We start from the raw sequence: 4,486 nt of genomic DNA, 5'->3' as shown, positions 1-4,486 counted from the left end.
TAGATGCATATCGAGATGGGTGATGACGAGAAGTATAGTGTTACTGGATTGGGCATGATTTCTTTTTAGAGGGAGCATGGGGCTCCACTCACCTTGAAGATTGTTATGTATGTACCCGGGATGAAGAAGAACTTGGTATGCATTGCCATGCTTGAGGATAGAGGCTATGATGTTACCTTCTCGAAAGGAAAGGCATTCCTTTGACACATAGCCACGGGTCAAGTAAAGAAGATAGGGATTCGTGTGAAGAATATCTATAAGCTAGAGGTAGACGACTGTGCTGCTTTGAGTTCAAAAGCATAAAAGATGCAGAGCCAAGACATTAGCAAGTTGTGGCACAGGCGATTAGGCCACTTGCATCATGGGGCTTTGAATATATTGCAACAGATCTCTACCGTCTTCCCAAAGGTACACTTGAGCAAGTTGATACACGCAAGGGGTTTACTTTCGGAAAATACACCAAGTCTTCCTTTGGAGATAGAGACAATCGAGAAGAGTCTATTCTAGAGAGAGTCCATTTAGGTGTGTGTGGACCATTCTCGACAGCATCCATGGCCAAACACATGTATTATGTTATATTTATTGATGAAAATTCTCGTAAATGCTAGATATTTTTCATGCAGAAAAAGGATCAAACTTTCACAAAGTTTTGTGAGTTCAAAGGATTGGTTGAGAAAGAGTTGGGAAAGAAGGTTAAAGCTATATGGAGTGATAAAAGTGGTGAGTATGTCTCAAATGAGTTTAAAAACTTTTGTGCATTGGAAAGGATTAAACGAGAGTTGACAGCACCCCATAACCCTCAACAGAATGGGGTGGCTGAGAGGAAGAACAGAAGCATAGTAGGGGTAGCGATGGAAATGTTGCTTGATCAAGGCCTACCACTACACTTGTGGGTTGAGGCATCAACACAGGGTTTATTTCCAGAACTATAGCCCACATTGGATACTTGAGATGAAGACACCTAACGAGGCTTATTCCGATAAGAGGCCAGATGTTGGTCACTTCATAATTTATGGGTCATCGATATATTTCCATGTGACCAAAGATACACGTAAGAATATTGACCTGACAGCAGAGTTGGGGATATTTGTGGGGTACACTGATACACCTCAACTATCGGGTGTACATAATCGATGAGGAGAAGGCCATGTGAGTTTCCCTTGAGAGGGAGCTTGAGCTACATGCAGATGAGGAGTTTTTAGCTCCAAAGGTTGAGAAGCCTCAAAATAATGTGGAGAAGCCACATGCAGAGGTTCCGGAAGTGGAGACATCAACTCAGGAAGATTCTTCTAGAGAGGGAAGGAAGCGCAATAGAGAGGCTGAAAGATTGTTGGATGATGCACTGGAGAATGTGGGAGCACCCAATTCTTAGCACAAGCAAAGGAGGTCACCTGAGAGGTATACTAGATACATGGCTCTTATGGGTGCCTGTGTTGTGATAGAGCCATCTTCCTTTCAGGAAGCAATGTAGCAGCCAGTTTAGGTTGACGCGATGGTGGAGGAGTATGATTCCATAGTTTGAAACAATGTTTGGGATGTGGTCCCGAGACCAAAGGACAAGTCAGTAGTGAGCTCCCGTTGGATTTAAAAGATAAAGTAAGCTGCATAAGGTAGTGTGGAGAAGCGCAAGGCCAAAATTTTGGCTCGTGTCTTTTCAAAGGTATAGGAGATTGACTATGATGAGACCTTTTCTCCTGTTGCAAAGTACTCATCAATCATATATATATTGGCACTATCAGCACAAATGGTTTGCAAGATCCATCATATGGATGTGAAGATAGCCTCCCTCAATGGCATGATTGAGGAAGAGGTGTACATAGAGCATCCTGAAGGTTTTGAAACCTTTGACTGTGAGTTGCATGTGTTCCGAATCAAGAGAGCATTGTATGGGCTGAAGCAAGCACCCAGTGCTAGGTACACTTGGATAGATAGCTACTTCAATGGGTTAGGCTTCACAAAGAGTGAAGAGATGCGAACTTGTACCACATAGTGGTGGAAGGTAAGTTGTTGATCATTGTATTGTATGTTGATGATCTCATACTAACAGGGGATGAGAAGTTGATCAAATCTTGCAAGGAGGACCTTGCAAGAGAGTTTGATATGAAGGAAATGGGGCTTATGCATTACTTTCTTGGCATGGAGGTATGGCAGGGAGATGGGGAGTTGTTTATATCTCAGGGCAAGTATGCCAACGAGATACTCAGGAGATTCTGCATGGAGAGCAGTAAACCCATGGAGACTCCTCTAGCTGATAATTGGAGGAAGGAGGATGCTACTTCAAGGGAAGTAGTGGAAGCTACTATTTACAAGCCGCTTGTGGATTCACTCATGTACTTGGCGAACACACAACTGGATACGTGCTATGCAGTTAACCAACTTATTCAAGCGATGGTTAGGCCTACCAAGATGTATTGGAATGTGGCAAAGCATGCGTTGAGATACCTCAGGGGCACTACTCAATTTGGGTTATGGTACAAATGGATAGAGGAAGTGAAGCTTCAAGTCTTAACCAATGCATATTGGGCAGGGAGTCCATCCGACAGGAAGATCACATCAGGAGGGATCTTCAGTATTGGTTCAGCGACAACTTCTTGGTACAATAGGAAATAGAGATCGGTTGCACTCAGTTCGATAAAGGCAAAGTACATGGTTGCAAGTCAAGAAGCATGTGAGGCTATCTGGATGAGGAATATCCTGGTTATTTTTTTTGGTCAGTAGATGGATCCTACTGTGATTTACTGCGATAATCAGAGTTGTATCAAACTCTCTGAAAATCCAGTTTTTCATGATTGGTCCAAGCATATTGATATCTGATATCATTATCTCAAAGATTGTGTATTGAGGTAGATCATGTTGTTAGATTACATTCCCCCAGAGGAGAAAGATGTTGACATCTTGACAAAGGTATTGTCAAGATGTAAATTCAAGTTTCACAAAGACAAGATCGAGGTAGCTGATAATCCATTTCTTGTTGAGAGGGAGTGTTTGTTAGGTTGCTATACTACTAGTGTAACCCCTTATTGTTATTAGTACAACCCCCTTATTATATTCTTGTGCCCATGTAGTCCCCATATTGTTATTATTGTGCCCCATAGAAGCCACTATTGTTATTATTGTGCACTTACATTATTATTGTTATGTCTGCTCTGATTATATTATGATCCCTTGACTCCTATATATAGAAAGGAGGTCTTGTCATTTGTATCATCTAAGAATTATTCATTTGTGTAATGTAAAGGAGGTTTCCCCCTTGAAGAGGCTGAATTCTAAGGCATTGATCTATCTTTTTGTGAGCTGGTTCCATAACATTTGGTATTAGAGCTTTGGATTCTAGGGTTTTGCTGCTCCAAACAGGTCATCATGGCATTTGTGCTATAACCTTTTTTCTGCGACGTCTCAGATGCTAAAACAAAAACCCATTTGGGTTGAAATCGTTCTGAACCTTGGGTCTGAAATTCAGAGCTTTTTGTGCTATATTTGTGGAGATATGATCTAAGGAAGTTGGCCTTTTGGTAGACTCCCGAATTACATTCCAAACAGGTGACCTTGGGAAAATAGTCATAACTTTTGTTTTGAGCATCAGATTGAAATTTCGTAAGAAGTTACAGAAAGTGGAAAAACTATAGTTTCCTATGTATATTTTCAGTTCCTAAAGTCAAAACAGTGACACGTGGCACTTCATACAAGTTCTCTCTTCTGAAAAGGCATATAATCAGGTCATCTTAGGAGATTGTGCATAACTCTTTCTTGGAGAATCTAAATTCGATCAGACTGGTGGCATTGGAAAGAGGACGCAGAGGGCTATTTTGGGTTGCAATTTTAGAACTTTGAGATCTAAAAGTACAGAGTTACATTCATTTCAAGATCGAGCTCTTGAAATCAAGAAAAGGCGATATGAGGAATTTTGATGGAAAGGATCCAGTAAATTGGATACTACAGATGGAGCAATATTTTGATCTACATGGTGTACCACTGTTACAAAAGGTATGTATTGCATCTTCATATTTAGAACCGAATCAATTTTTATGGTATAAAGGGCTTTGTTCTCGTAAAAAAATTGTTACGTGGTCAATTTTCACAGATGAAATGATAGCACATTATGAGGATACAAAGAGAAACACCTTCTTTAGAGCAACACCACAACAATTGGAAGAAAAAAGAGAAAAGGGCTTTGTTACAAAGTGGAAAGAAAAATTATGGAAACAAGGAAGTCTACCCCTCACAACTATAAAGATGGAAGTGTTGATTCTCCTAGCCTTCCACAACCTACAAGGGTTACACCACAACAATTGGAAGAAAAAAGAGAAAAAGGACTTTGTTACAATGGTGATAACAAATACATTAAAGGTAATAAGTGTGTTGAGAAGAAATTATTTTACATTGATTGTGGATAGGAGGAAGAAAAGGATCAAGAAAAATCAAAATAAGAGTATATACACCAGGAACCAACCCTAGAGAAAGAAGAAATGAATCCGACCATATCTTG

The sequence above is a fragment of the Pinus tabuliformis genome, chromosome 5_1, assembly GCF_031772625.1.
Source record: "Pinus tabuliformis cultivar Carrire ecotype Pingquan chromosome 5_1, CPIR1, whole genome shotgun sequence".
In the NCBI taxonomy this organism is placed as follows: Eukaryota; Viridiplantae; Streptophyta; class Pinopsida; order Pinales; family Pinaceae; genus Pinus; species Pinus tabuliformis.
This window is presented reverse-complemented; position numbering follows the sequence as displayed.